At 36.4% G+C, this 15,847-nt stretch overlaps 1 pseudogene; it reads left to right on the forward strand.

Moving 5' to 3' along the window:
* Positions 1-8,300: 8,300 nt before the first annotated feature.
* LOC107740861 (NADPH:adrenodoxin oxidoreductase, mitochondrial-like) overlaps positions 8,301-15,847 on the forward strand; it is a 15,774-nt pseudogene continuing 8,227 nt past the window's right edge.

Raw genomic sequence — 15,847 nt, forward strand, 5'->3', positions numbered from 1 at the left:
TATTCTCTGGGTCTGAATCCGGCTCAAATTGATATGGCAATATTGACGCCATCCTTAACTATACCGGAGCAGACGGAACTTGCTGCTTTGGCAAGGGGCGGGGCAGTACTGAAACACCGTCTAAGCTGTTCGCCAATCACAACGCACTGGGACAGCTAACCAATCACATCACATTTCGTTTTTCATCAAACCCGGAACTAATCGAACCGTTTGTGCCAGGCTGGGGAGAAAGGTATTGTAATAATGTAAATTATGTAAAAATAGTACGTTTTTCAAACCACCAAGCAGAGCATGTTCTAGTACACCCCCAAAACAAAATCAAGACATTGTAAAAGAGCATAATAGGACCCCTTTAAATGCTTCCAATTTGTTTTGTTTTGTTGACCTCATGATCTTTGAAAATCTGTTTACAGAGTCTGGTGGAGATAAAACTGTCACTATGGACACTGTTAAGAAAGGTATTGCTTATCATATTCACATTCTATCATTTTACTATTGTTTACTGTTACAGATTGCTTACAGGAACATATGAAGCTGCTCTTCAACCTCTTGTCACCATATTTGTTAACTCCATATCATAAATCATAAATGACTTCATGAGTCAAAGTACATAGATCATGATATTAATAGACATATTCTATCTAATCTGTAGCAGAAATATACAGTAAAAAATTAATATATGAGTCTGGTGTTCTTTTTATGATTTCAACCATGTCATAACAGAGTCTGAATTCACTGATAGATATTACAGATTCTTTTTTATTTATTTTCTCATCAAAGGTGAAGCAAAGCTGACTACATCTGAGGTCACTGTCACTGTCGGCGCCATAATCGTCTTCATCGTCATAATGTTAATCATTTACAGGAAGTACAATCCCACAAAGTTTTGTCAATCCCAGAAGGACTATAAAACAGCTGATTCTGCCACAAAAGATGATTAGAATAGTAAATAGTCAGAAAGAGCATCTAAACAACACCGCCGGACTGTGTAGTAGTTGTGGTTTCACATCCAGTGCAGGTCACGAGGCTTTGAACACGTTTATTGTTGCAAAGGTACAAGCTATCACTGAGGCGGTACCTTATTTACACCTACTTGTTGCATATTAGTAGCTTACATATTAATACCTAAAGTGTGCGTATTAGTACTTAATTGGTACATATTATCACCTTTTGAAAGGTTACCATACCGCTACATTGACAGCTTTCGTACCTTTTTTCTGAGTGTGTAAACAAACTCTTGTATTGACAGACCTTTTTTTTTTTTTTTTTTTTTTTTTTTCTTTTTTTTAAAGTGTTGCACAGACTTAGACAGAGGTTTGGAATGACAATTCTTTTGAAACACTATGAAAAACATACAAATCTAAGTACAAAACCTACTAAAAGTAAACTACACGTTGCCTGCACGTTGTTTCTGATGATCGTTCTTCAGAAGTCGTCATGCTCTGGAAAGCGATGTGTAGTGATATATAGCGCTGGCAGTGCATGACATCTGGGCTTGTAGGTGTTTCTGAGAGTCGGTCTGTCCCGCTCAACCCCGAGGGCTGCTAAGGGCGGGAATAGAGCCGGTTCATTTGAGGTTATTATGATTCGCTTTATGCCAGATGATAGACAGCACCTGCCTCCCAGCTGTGCTGTACTGGCCAGAGAGTCATAGAGTTGATATTTTACTATTGTTTACTGTTACAGATTGCTTACAGGAACATATGAAGCTGCTCTTCAACCTCTTGTCACCATATTTGTTAACTCCATATCATAAATCATAAATGACTTCATGAGTCAAAGTACATAGATCATGATATTAATAGACATATTCTATCTAATCTGTAGCAGAAATATACAGTAAAAAATTAATATATGAGTCTGGTGTTCTTTTTATGATTTCAACCATGTCATAACAGAGTCTGAATTCACTGATAGATATTACAGATTCTTTTTTATTTATTTTCTCATCAAAGGTGAAGCAAAGCTGACTACATCTGAGGTCACTGTCACTGTCGGCGCCATAATCGTCTTCATCGTCATAATGTTAATCATTTACAGGAAGTACAATCCCACAAAGTTTTGTCAATCCCAGAAGGACTATAAAACAGCTGATTCTGCCACAAAAGATGATTAGAATAGTAAATAGTCAGAAAGAGCATCTAAACAACACCGCCGGACTGTGTAGTAGTTGTGGTTTCACATCCAGTGCAGGTCACGAGGCTTTGAACACGTTTATTGTTGCAAAGGTACAAGCTATCACTGAGGCGGTACCTTATTTACACCTACTTGTTGCATATTAGTAGCTTACATATTAATACCTAAAGTGTGCGTATTAGTACTTAATTGGTACATATTATCACCTTTTGAAAGGTTACCATACCGCTACATTGACAGCTTTCGTACCTTTTTTCTGAGTGTGTAAACAAACTCTTGTATTGACAGCCCTTTTTTTTTTTTTTTTTTTTTCATTTTCTGTATCTTCAAACTATTTTTGTACACATGATGTTATTCTGTTTGTCAGTTTTTCAAATAATATTAAAGACTTTCACACTCTGTAAAGATGAATGTTTGGCAACTTTTTTATCATCTGGTTTGATGCAGAATATTTGCATATTTTATTAATTTTAAAGGTGCAGGATGTAATATTGACAGCTAGTGGTTGAACTGGGTACAGTAGTCCCAATTCAAAATATTGGCGAGAGTCGTTTCTCCTGGCCCCTCCTGTTCAGACTCGATTCTCACGCGGGTTGTAAGTTGCACTGTAAGTTGATGAGTTGATTTACTGTATTTTAATGTTCCTCTGGTCATAGAGCATTTTAGATGGATGCCGAGGTCGGGTAGAATCTGCGATCTTTGACCCAGTTCGTTTGCTGGATTCCTTGACTGCAATACGCTGTGTTTTCCGCCAACTGGCAACCCGGGGTGTCGAAATCCTATTGTGTAAATTGACAGTGGGCGGAGTCACACAGACCAAAACAAAAACAGACAATCTGACACAGAACGCGCTTTTGAAATTAGATTAAATGGCTGTAGCCTTGTTTATCTGAGAAATAAATATGTGAACCTGGCATGTTTACTAAATATGTGCAAGCATATTATTGTATTTTTATGCTTTAGCACAAAATAATTACATACAGCACATTTAAAACACATAAAATGATGTCAATAATTTATTAATTACAAAGACTCCAAGTCTTCTGGGCCAAACAACTGCTTTGTGTGAAAAACAGACCCAAAATGAATGATGTTAGTGCCTGCGTTCACAGAAAGAGTTTCCACAATTAAAAAATAATTGAATGAAATATAAGTAAAATACAACATATTTAAAATATTTACAATTTAATATAATTTATCATATGTTTTAAAGACTTCAAAAGACTTGAATGCAATTCAATTTTATAGTGCATTGTCATCATATTTCAAAATAAATTATTGTTACTGTGTTTTTATGTACTGAGCCCGTAAGGAGTCATGGTGATAGATATATTTCAATGATTGTTTGAGTATTTTCTTTTCTTTTAATTAGCCCACAGTATACATAAACAAGCTGAAAAATGCTCAGTCTTTGTGTAGACATGTTTAATGCCCAGTAAATCAGCAGCAAATCTTGAAGCGATTGTTTAGCCTGGTTGATGAGCCAATCTTGCTTCTGAACCCTTTACATTGAAGTGGCAACCTATGCATGAAAATTACCATGAACTGCATAAGTTCAACATCATATAAAAATAAAAACATGACCTAGACTGAATAGGGAAATTTGTTTATCTAACCTCATGTCTTTTGAGGACATGTTATCCATGTCAGCATGTGTCTGCTTTGTTTGTCTGCCATGTGAGTGAGTTTCTTTGAATGAGACGCCCTAAATAAAACATTTATTGTCCGTTTAAAAATAAAATCTGGAATTGAGCAGTTAAATCCACTTCAAAAGAATAATAACAATGGTTAACAAATACCAGGATCAGGTTAAAGGTGCAGCAGATAGTTATCTGAACAGGTGCAAACATGTTCAGGTGATGGAAAAATGCCCTCATTTAGAAAGTGAACGTATTTCATAAAGTAGAGCATTTGTAAATATTAGTGCAACTTCTCTGCTGTACAAATGCAATCATATTCTCATATCTCATATGCATTTTTGCAGTGCACTAGATAAAGACAACAAAAATGCAGGTCAAACCAGTTAATAATGCACAGAGCTGCTCGGTTTATGCGAATCCATTGTCAGTTTTTACTGAAGCATAATTGATCGCTTTTAAATATTGCAAGAAAACAGTGGCATTTAGTGTCTCAGTCTTTGTTTAAAGAAGTTAAATTGGGTTTTTAAAGTGTGGGAAATCATTAGTCAGAGACTCGGGCCTGTCTCGTGCAACTGTTTAATTGCTTTTGTTTGATTGACATACCAATTAAAGATGAACAAACAATCATGCAGGTATTTGTGTCACTCTCCAACAGAAGTCAGACAATAATAATGTTGCATTTCTAGTTCAAACAAGGAAATCCCAAAAATGATCAGTGGCGAATGGTCATGCACGTTCCTTTATCTCATCTCCATATTGGTGAAACCTGTCAGGCTGTCCACATTGTTTGTATTGTTAACACAGGAAAGCACCGACAGTTTCACTCAAGTTTCACTCAAGTTCACTTCAATTATGCAGTGATTATTGTGGCTGATTCTTTTCCGAAAGGAAGTTTGCATTCATTTTCCAGTACAGGATCTTCAGTCCAGTTTTTCTACTTCAAAATGTAATGTTTTATTCAATGTGTTACTTGCAGCTTTTGTAATTATTTACTATAAATAAATGAAAATGGTTTCTTAGCTTTTCTAAAGCTTTTTTATTCGACATCTTCAAACGAGAAAGTAGAGATTTTCTCATTGTAGTATTTTTGATGCAAAACCTTTGTAGAAACCTGTCAAAAATCACCATATTCTCATTTCTCATTGTTTTCTCATTGCTATATCTTTTCTAACTGATCGGACTTGTGATTTTCTTTAAACTGACGATCAAAACTACGAAAAGTCCCATAGACTTTCATTGAGGGGGTCAAAGATTTTGTAAAATAAGAGTGTTTAAGCTGTCTATCACTAGCAAAGGGTAATGACTATCCAAAATGCTAAATCAATCTAGCAATGTACTAAAACATGCTAGCAACATGCTAAGCATGCTAGCAACATATAATCATGCGAAAACATGTTAGGAAAATGTTAAATCATGTTAGCAATGTGTTAAATCATACTAGCAACATGCTATCAACATCTTATCTATCTAATCTTTCAAACTTCAAGCTTTTACAACTGCTTCAAATTTTCAGGCTAGGCTTTCTCAAGCCAAATTCAAAGTTTGTTCACAAACTTTACTCATCTAGTTGTGACTAACCTGCTCTTGTTTATTCAACAAAAGTGAATGTAATGTGTCCCACTTTACCTACATTTACCCACTTTCATACACTGAATGAATGTGCAGCATGTTATAATATTGACATTTTAATTGCAACAATGCAATTTGTTGTGGTTGTACGGTTTAGTAATGTTAAATTTAGTTTATTTGTTTACAGGGGCAATACACATTAATAAACATGGCTGTAAATGTGCCAGAATTAGCCCAAAAAGCTATTTTATTCTTGACAGAATATTAAAGTCACCCTTAAAACAAAAACAGAACATCTTACACACACATATACAAACCAAAAAAAAAAAAAAAACAAGTACATGATTTCACATGGAAATCAATAGGAAGTTATCTAAATAAAATAAAATAAAATACTGAACTACATATAGGGTAAGAGAGAGAGATGACGACAGGAGAAAGCAAATAACCAAGAGCAATTAATACACAGAAGTCTAAAATCTAATTTAAAAATACAGTAGGCTACTAATGTTGACAGTGCTGAGTTGTAAGTAACCATTTTTTAAGATGGAGTTCCATACCCCTGCAGCTTTGACTGAAAATACAGACTGACTAAATTAACATTTTCTGAGAGGAATAATACAGGCCCCTCTTTCCACACCCCTTGTGGACCGATGAACAGTTGTTCTAATATCCACAAAGCAAAGTTCTAATATTTAACAAAGCAAATCTTTCCCGCAAACTGCCAAAATACAAACAGCACATTACATGTCCCACCAGAGACAGTAATATATTGGATCACTGTTATACCACAATAAAGAATGCATATCACTCTGTCCCATGGCCCACGGGTAGCTTTGGGGCTCTCTGATCACTGCCTGATTCATCTTATACCGACCTAGAAATCAGCTAAACCTGTCATAAGGACTGTAAAAGAGATGGACTAATGAAGCAGAGTGGGATTTACAAGCCTGCTTCGACTGCACTGACTGGAGTGTTTTTGAAGCTGCAGCCACCGATCTGGATGAGCTCACAGAAACTGTAACTTCATACATCAGTTTCTGTGAGGATATGTGCATCCCCACCAGGTCATTCTACTCATTCAATAATGATAAACCGTGGTTTACTGGGAAGCTCAAACAGCTTTGTCATGCCAAAGAGGATGCTTACAGAAGTGGAGATAAACTCTTGTACAACCAGACCAGAAACAGACTGACAAAGGAGATCAGAGTGGCTAAAAAAAACTACTCTGAAAAGCTGAAAAACCAGTTTTCAGCCAACGACCCGGCATAAGTATGGCCTGGTCTGAGGAACATCACTAAGTACAAGACACCACCTCCACAGTCTGTGGAGAAGTTCTTAAAGTTCTCTTGTTTTTAAACAAACACCTCTGTAAGATGTTTTCCATTAACATTCACACACAATTTGTTACCTTTATTGTTTTAAACATAAAACAGTAGTTTCACTCCATTCTTGCATGTATGATTTTCAGTGGTTTGATTTAGGAGTACTACACTTCTGTGTTAAAACAACTTCCTTTGGTCTATTTATTTTAGTATGTTATTACCAGCTAGTAAAAACCTATGTGATATATATATATATAATGAGGAAACGACAATTTACTTTATTCTTGTCCTGAACATTGCTATAAAGTTGACGGCAAATCCCGCGCAAACTCACCAGGCCAATGTTGCAAAAGACCCTGGAATATCCTTAGAGAATGTACTTTTTTTTTTCTTCCTCCTGCTGAACTTTGTCTGACACTGACACAGTTCTCTGCAGACATCTTGCCGCACATCTTCCCAGACATCTCTTGTAAAACAGACCAGAGCTTAAAAGATGTTTTCACATTCTTTTATGTGTAACTCATTACAGTTTTGCGTCTCTAGCAGACATACTTTCTCTGTCTAGCACAGCTGTAAAAGTTTAGATGAAAAGTTTAAAAGTTAAAACTATGTATGTGTGAGTGTGTGTGTGTGTGTGTGTGTGTGTGTGTTCGCGCTCCTGTGATAGTGGGATTTAGTGGGGTTCAAAGTATTTAGGCTTGGAAAATCAAAGAAAGAATAATGAAATTCTGAAATTAATTCACATTAAATAAATAAATTAAAATGAAATTACATTTTTCTGTAACACATAGCCCTCTTTGGTAAAAAACTTTTTATTATTTATTTATTTTATGTTGTTTCTTTGATTGTGGTGGTTTACATTTAGTCATTTAGCAGACGCTTTTAACCAAAGCGACTTACAAATGAGGACAATAAAAGCAGTCAAAACTAACAACAGAGCAACAATATATAAGTACAAATGACAAGTCTCGATTAGCCTCACGCAGTTCACGTAGCAAGGTGTGTGTGTGTGAATATGTATATATATATATATTACACACACACACAAAGAAAAACAAGTAGACAGAATAGAAAAAATTGAAAGCTAGTGTTTTTTTTAAATAAAAAAAGAAGATAAATAGATAAAGTAGAATTAAAAGAATAGAAAGTGCTAGAGTTAGAGGGTCAAATAAAGACACATGACACATGGTGCCCTAGTTTCTCTCATGGATGGATGGATGGATGGATGGATAGATCTTTGGCTTTTGAGGATAAAATCAAATATTTCTCATAATCACATTATCCCATGATGATCTCATAAGCACAAATCACAAGACAAAGAAGGATCATGAACCTAGAATCCACAGTCTTCAGGAAATTCAACAGCCAAATGTAAGTGCAATAAAATAATAAAACTCCCTCGGGAGGCTCTGTGAGAACCAATAAATTCAGATGCAATCAGCAACGTTTGGTTGCATAAATAGACAAACATATTTATAGAACAAACATCCTGTACTCATCTGATAAAAATCACATTCACAGTGTGTGGAAGGTTTTACTGTGTGTGGTATAAAGCGAATGCTCAATCAGTCCCTGTTGTGTAATGTAATATAATTTAGGACGTGTCATGTACTGACATATTGTTTCTGTCATGTTGCCAGGTGTGTGTGGGTTGTCCTCCCCATCCGGTCCAAGAGTGTGTATTGTGGGTGGAGGTCCTGCAGGTTTTTACACAGCACAACAGCTCCTGAAGGTAAGCACGCCATACCACACATACACACTTTCTCAGGAAAGATTTAATCTAGCTTTAGCTAATTCGGTTCTTTTAGGTTTGCTGATTGCATATGAACCTATTGGTTTTCCCCGAGCATCCCAAGGCTTTGCGTGACAGTTTTGAAAGTTTTTTTTTTTTTTTTGAAAGCCGTCCAGGAAAATCTGGTATCTTGTTTGATGTTTACTTTTATCCCACATCTACAGATCTACATTTGATTCCCACAGCACAGGCAGTAACTGCTGCTCGTTTTGAGATAGACACAATGATCTGGCACTTGAAGACTTTTTTGAATGCCGATCTTTAGTTTTTGTGGTATACAGACAAACTCATCATTGTCAGTATCTCACAATGTGTCCTGGCATTTGTACACAAATAACCCAGTGTTCGTTTGAAGTTGTTCATTTCATTGTATCACTTTTAGGCTCGGCGGGATGCAGTCGTAGACATTTACGAGCGACTGCCGGTGATCATCCTGAGGTCAAGGTCAGGCCTTCGTTTAGTCACTGTGAAATAAAAATGAACCCTGTGTGCTTTGTGTTACATCAAGTCTCTTTAATTGTTTCATGCCTGTCATACAGAGATCACTGAATTAATCAATACGCATTATGGGATTATGAGAAATCTTTGATTTAATCTTCAAAAGCCAAAACTGAACTGGCAAAATGATTTATTTGGCTCAATCATTCTATTAATCATTCAGCTGTTCATTGCTGGATTACTGTCAGTAGAACATGAATGTTTGTTTCTGTCTGATTTACAGTATGTTGTGACTAAGTCAGTACAGTGTTCCTGTGTGCATGTGATAAGCATCATGAGTGTTACAGACAGCAGATTTGAGGACAAACAAGCTCTTCCTCTGCTTTCAAGTTTTCCCTCAAACTTAAGCATTTTTGTGTATTAACTTTTTTTTTCAAGTACATGAATCATTGCTGTAAATATGAACTAATGCATGTTTTTTTGATTCCTCATGTTAATTTTCCAGAATGTCATTAACACTTTCACTCAGACGGCCCAGCATGAACGATGCAGCTTCCATGGCAATGTGAATGTGGGTAAAGATGTGACGATTGACGAGTTACAACAAGCGTACCACACTAAACCACAACACAACAGTAGTAAATCCATATTAATCACTCACCAAGTGCCAGTTTTGTGTAGTAAAAATTGACTATGGGCAATAAACATAAAAAAAGATCAAATATATATTATATATTTTTTATGTTTATTGCCATAGTCAAATCTATATGGGGGTCAAATATACAAATTGATTAATCATTGCATCCAAAATTAAAGTTTGTGATTACGTAATGTGTGTATATATTAGAGACGTAAGATTCAGAGATTCGCTTCAGTGCATCAGCATAAAAGTTAACGATGCGATGCATTGATTTAAAAAAGTGTGCATCGGATACAAGTTGGCATTTGTATCGTGATGCATCATTTCTTACATATTTGCATCAGTAAAAAAACACTTTATTTATATATAATTATTAGTAGATGCGCTATACTTTTATTATTTAGAAAGTGACCAAAAATCTGTGACCGGTATTTTATAAGTAGATTGATTTCTCCTCCCTAAACTGTTTCTCAAGCGCGTTCTCTCATCACCACTGCTGCTACATGAATATGACGAATCAACACCATGGAGACCAAGGCATGTCCTGATAGTCACATAGAATATAGATTAATATGGCAGAGAGAGAGCTGGAAGTACAGGAGTAACCATGGTTATCGCTGTATTTCTGCTCACACTTACACAAATTAAACAAGGGTTTACTAAAAAAAAAACATGGTTACTATAGTTAAACCATGATAACCACAAATTAACCATTATTTTGCTCCACTGACATTTGTAGTAAAACTGTGGTTATAAGAAATGGTAATCAATTCGCCAAAAAACCATGCTGCTTTTGTTCAGATCAATGCGAAAATCGCACAGAATTTTCACACAGTGTTGTAAAATATAACTGGTCAATGGAAAAGAAGCTAATATGCATTCTAAAGATCCAAACAGTTCAGATATTAAGGTATCTAGAATCATTCATTCAAGACATGATCCAGCAACCCTCATTTCAATAACATCTTTGCGAAATTCATCACTTACCCTTATCTTGCTCAATTTCTTTCCTATTTTTCCCCATTTCTGCACCAGATTGATAGTCCCACCGCTTTATTTTCAAACATTTTTACGCACACAACTGACACAAGCAAACTTTATCAAAGCTATGATTACCACACATTACTGTGTGAACCCCTGGTGTGGGGCCCCCGGTGGCCACAGGGCCCTATGCAACCGCTTATATCACTTATTAGGTAGGGCCGGCACTGCTTCCACCTTCAGTGGAAATGTGAAATGTGTTTTTCTTTTACTGTTAGGACATTTCTGAATGAAAATGCGGCATAAGGTGATGTATGGTCTGTGTGTTTTTGGTCAGAGGTGGTGTTTATACTAGTCAGAGCAGGTGGCAGGTGCTTTTATCCAAAGTGACTTATATTTCATTCAAGGTCTGCATTTGATCAGTTCATGCACTCAAGACTTTGGCGATGTTAGCGCCTTGCTGATCGTGATGCTCACATGATGACCCGCATGGTTTGATGCACATCCGTTGCCACAGCAGCTGAATGAATAGAAAGTAAAAGTAAACTGAAAGATTATACTGACTGTGATTATACATTACCTGCTGTGAAAACATATATTACATTGTTTCAACTTTCCTTCCATCAGTAGAATACAAAAGAACAATCTCAGAGCTGTTTTTGCACATTGTAAAAATTCTCTCAAGATGCAAAAAGGGCAAAAAAGTGCTGTAAAGTAAATCAAGATGGATAGATAAATGTGTGATAAATTCAGCTTTGCATCACAGGAATAAATTACATTTTATAATGCATTAAAATCGAAAACAGTTATTTTAAATTGTGTTAATATTTCATAATATCACAGTTTTTACAGTAATAAATGCAGCCTCGATGAGCATGAGAGACTAACCTTTTTTAACTTTTGAACAGTAGTGTATATCCAACTTTGTGCATTTGTGAAAATAAAAATGTATAAACATACAAAAAAAAAAAATCTTCTTACACTTTCTTTTATACTTCTGTCTTATATTCCTCTTGCAACGTAAAGCATTGTTTAAATCACAGTGTAAGACTTTCATTGTTGTTTATTGTGTGACGTCAGTGAAAAAACCCAAAAAGATAACAATCTTCTAAAAGCAAGATAAGTCGTTAAAGCGTCTCTTGCATCTTCCGTGGAAACGGGAAAAAGTGTTTTTTTTCTTTTATAACTAGGGGAGTGTGACAGTGGCGTGCACAGACCTCTGGAGGGGCAGGGGAGACATGGCAGTGTGAGGGTGATATATATCACGCCACTGGTGTACAGTTTTTTCCTCAAGTTGGCTGTGGTTTCATGGAGTTGATAAGAAAAATCAAGGTTGACACATATAATACGAATTGCTATGATGTAGCTATATTGTATTTTGCTTAATTTTAAACTCCTGTATGATTATAACATGTCTAGAAGAAATGATGAACATTGAATCCAAACCAAATCCTCCTCCTCTGCATCTGTTTTTCCAGAGTTACGAAGCCGAAGGAAATCGGTCAATGGGTATTCCAGGTGAAGATTTAGCCGGTGTTTTCTCCGCTAAAGACTTTGTCGGATGGTACAACGGACTGCCCAGTAATAAAGAGGTGTCATTTCCTTTAAATCTCTCCAGATGTTTCGGTGTGTAATAACCCCTAAGCAACTCTGTAAACTGTAATATTTCCTCTGTAATTTGCAGCCGCGTCCTGATCTCAGCTGTGAGACGGCTCTGGTTCTAGGACAGGGAAATGTGGCCCTGGATGTGGCCCGAATACTTCTGGCACCTATATGGACATGTTGAAGGTCTGAGCCCACTGTGTTTATTTGATCAAGTTTGGAGAGACTTATGATATATACACGATTTACCGGATGTTAATTGGTTTGTATTAGTTTAGGGAATAGAGTTATTTTTTTACAAGACATTGATTTCACTCATGAATCAATCTCAGTCCCATGTGTGTATGGTTTGAATTAAAGGACTCACTTACTTTATTGACTCACTGAATAACAAGTTTCACCATGTTTGAACCAATAATAATTACTGTGTTATGTTTACTTTAGACTCACAAGACAAGGCTCACATATGGTTAACAATGCACGTTCAGACTTCAGAGAAGAGTTTTGAATTAATAAATTCATAGATAATGTTCAAAACTTCCTGCTGACATGAATAGTTCACCCAAAAATGAAAATTTGCTGGAAATATACTCACCCTCAGGCTATCCAAGATGTAGATGAGTTTGTTTCTTCATCAGATCTGGAGAAATGTAGCATTACATCACTTGCTCCCCAATGGATGCTCTGCAGTGAATGGGTGCCGTCAGAATGAGAGTCCAAACAGCTGATAAAAATATCACAATAATCCACAAGTAATCCACTCCAGTCCATCAGTTAATGTCTTGAGAAGCAAAAATATGCATGTTTGAAAAAACCAAATCCATAATTTTTAACTTTAAACCATCATTTCTGGCCAAAATAGTCTATAATCAAGTCTATAATCCATAATAATGCTTCCGTCTCCTGTTGTCTTTCTCATCAAAATCCATCCACATTTTTGTTTAGAGCTCTTTTGGCTTATTAACGGTGCTTGATCTGTGCAGATTTCTCTCCTGATTCAGACTAGACAAAGTTTTCACTGGAGAAAGCAATATTATGGATTATGGACTCGTGATTTGAAGTTTGAAGTTAAAAACATCTTAATGATGGATTTTTCTTTTTTTTTTTTTTTTTTTTTTTTTGTTTGGACTCTCATTCTGACGGCACCCATTCACTGCAGAGGAGCCATTGGTGAGACAGTGATGCAATAGTTGGGTGAACTATTTCTTTGTTGTGAGCTGATAATATCAGTTACATTTCTGTAATGACTCAGAGAAGTCCGCTTTCATCAATAAATAAACCACCGTTTCCTGTGTGTACAGTAATGTGGATCTGGCTAATATCCCCTCTGTTGCCTACTTACAGGACACAGACATTACCCAGAATGCACTAGAAGCTTTGGCAGGCAGTAAAGTGCGAAGGGTTTTGATTGTAGGCCAACGAGGGCCTCTTCAAATCGCATGCACCATCAAGGTATGACTCTCTTGCTTCACTCCCTCGAAATGAATGAAAACCATTTGAGTGAGTTTGGAAAATAAAGCAGAGGAACCTGTTGATCGAAATTAAAAATACATGGGGGAAAAAAACAATGTTTTGCATCATGGAAAAACCCACATGAACTATAACATAACTGTATAATTTATTCACTTTGCAAGTGAAAGGTTTCGAAAGAATGTGTAAGGCCGCAGGGAATATGACTGTTTATTTCTGTTTATCTCTTCAGGAACTCAGAGAGATGGTCAATCTGCCAAACACCAGGGCTGACATGCTGCCCGCTGACTTTGAGGGCATAGCAGAAGCTTTGAAAGGTAAAAACATTAAAAGCAAAAGGTTTATTCACTTAAACACAACCCTCATGTCAATCCAAGCCCCTGCCTGTCATCTGTTTAACCTTAGAGGGGATTAAGAGGTTAACGCTGCTTGTACATAATGATAGTGAATAGGGAATGATGCTATTGAGCTCCAGAAATAAAAACATAAAACTACTATAAAAGCATTGCAATGTTTAATATAATGTCATTTAATAACTCACACTGGCTGCTTTAAAGGTACAGCTTTTGAAAATATCAGCGTGAAACAATTCATGACTGACAGTTCTTGGTCTCCAAACCAAAGGGTCTGACAAATGATGCCCCCCCTTTTTTTTTTTTTTTCCAGCATCTGGTGTTAAGAAGCCTTTGAAGCAACTCAAATACATTAATTAAAGGGCTCATCGGATGAACATTTTCCACAAGTTGGCATGATTTATTAGGTGCTTCATGAAATGTCTGTAACATATTTTGCTTAAAAACACTCAATGGCTGTGTAAACAACACCCTTTTTGCCTTGTCAAAAACAGCTCTGCTCACACCAACCCGTTTTGGTGTATGTCTCTTTAAATGATAATGAGTTACTGCGCACCCCACCCCCCTTCCGGGATTTCCACTAAAAATAAAATAAATCCCCTCCTCTCTTGTCTGAACTGAGGCTGGGACTCTAAATTTGTGTTTGTCTGTGCAGCCAACAATAGAACATTTTAGCATGTTTTCCGTAAACTTTTGCCATGGCGTCAGAACAAGTACACCGGCTGAGTGCTGTGGGTGGAAACGTGCAGATTAATGGCCGGTAATATTATAATAAGAACCCAATCTGATCGGCTCATTTCCTCACATGCTTGCAGAGAAAGGCTTAGGAAACCAAACTTACTGGGTTCTTCTTTTTCATGTTTTCTGAGTTGGTAGATGCACCGAACACTCAATTATAGCACTTTAAAAGTCAGATTTTCATCCGACGAGCCCTTGTAAAAATATTTTACAGGATTACTGTTTTTGTATTTTTTTAAATGTGTCAAATAAATGCAGCCTTGGTGCGCAAAAGAGACTTCTTTTAAAAACATTAAAAATATTACTGATCTAAAACTTTTGAATAGTAGTGCACGTAGCTAGATTGTTTGATTTTGAAATGTGCAGTACCAGACAAAAATCAGATTTTTCATTCTAAACATCCTAAAATCACAAAATATAACGCTCAAAATGAATATAAATGATGTCATTTGAGCTGAGCTGTCGTTGAAGCATTCCTGATCTGTTTCTTTAGAAAATAATAGCTGACATTAACTACTGAGCATGTCTAGACATTTGTACTGTGATTTTATCATGTGTAAGAATCCACCCGCCAGCCCAAAACAGCGGAATCCAGCGGCCTGGTCGAAGGTTTAATGCGTATTTGGTCTTTTACTTGCGCTTTTGAATGTATCAGGATTTAGTTTCAATTTTAGTCTAGCTCCGTTTTCAATCCGACTCCAATTTTAAGTGATCACTAAATTTAGGCAATGTTTCTAATTAAAAACTGATCACAAATATCGATTGTTTATTAATTTAGATATTTGAGTATTCTGGAAATCCCATACTTTCAATTATTCATTCATTAAGGACCTACTAGCAAATAACAAAAAATGCTAGCAAAATAACAAAACATTTATTTTTTCCTATAAGCACGAAAACTGTAACTTGTTAAGCCAGGTGACAGACAGAAATCAGAGTGAATCACATTGTAGCCGCGTGGCAACCCGCTCCTGTACATAGACACTGTAGCCATGTGGGAAACAGCCAAGTGTTCCACGCAGGAGACAAACACATTTAACATAGTCACACATGTAACAGTTATCCTAATTTAACATAAGACACACGGTCTAAAATGCATAGCAGAGCACTCAGGTGTTTTAGAGAATAAACTTCACTAGCGGGGGGGGGGGGGGGGGGGGGGG

The sequence above is a fragment of the Sinocyclocheilus rhinocerous genome, unplaced genomic scaffold (genome assembly GCF_001515625.1).
Source record: "Sinocyclocheilus rhinocerous isolate Xijiao unplaced genomic scaffold, SAMN03320098_v1.1 scaffold1908, whole genome shotgun sequence".
Classification (NCBI taxonomy): domain Eukaryota; kingdom Metazoa; phylum Chordata; class Actinopteri; order Cypriniformes; family Cyprinidae; genus Sinocyclocheilus; species Sinocyclocheilus rhinocerous.